Genomic DNA, 261 nt, shown 5'->3' on the forward strand with positions numbered 1-261 from the left:
TTCTCTACCGGTTGCTGGAGCCCAAGAAACCAAAGTGGGGAAGGATTGAACACCCAAGGGCGGTGAGATGCAGGAGAAAGCTCTTCTCCTGGCAACAACCAGCCCACACGTAGGGAGACTGTCTCATACCCATGTGCTCCAGCCTGCAGCGCTCCAGGATCAGCCTCTGGTGGCTTCCAGACATGACCGACTGCAATTTTCACCCTGATTAACTTTCAGGAATGCCCACAAGAAGGAGCGGCAAAGACGACGGCAGGGGCG

The sequence above is a fragment of the Aptenodytes forsteri genome, unplaced genomic scaffold (genome assembly GCF_000699145.1).
Source record: "Aptenodytes forsteri isolate BGI_AS27 unplaced genomic scaffold, ASM69914v1 Scaffold113, whole genome shotgun sequence".
Taxonomy (NCBI): Eukaryota; Metazoa; Chordata; class Aves; order Sphenisciformes; family Spheniscidae; genus Aptenodytes; species Aptenodytes forsteri.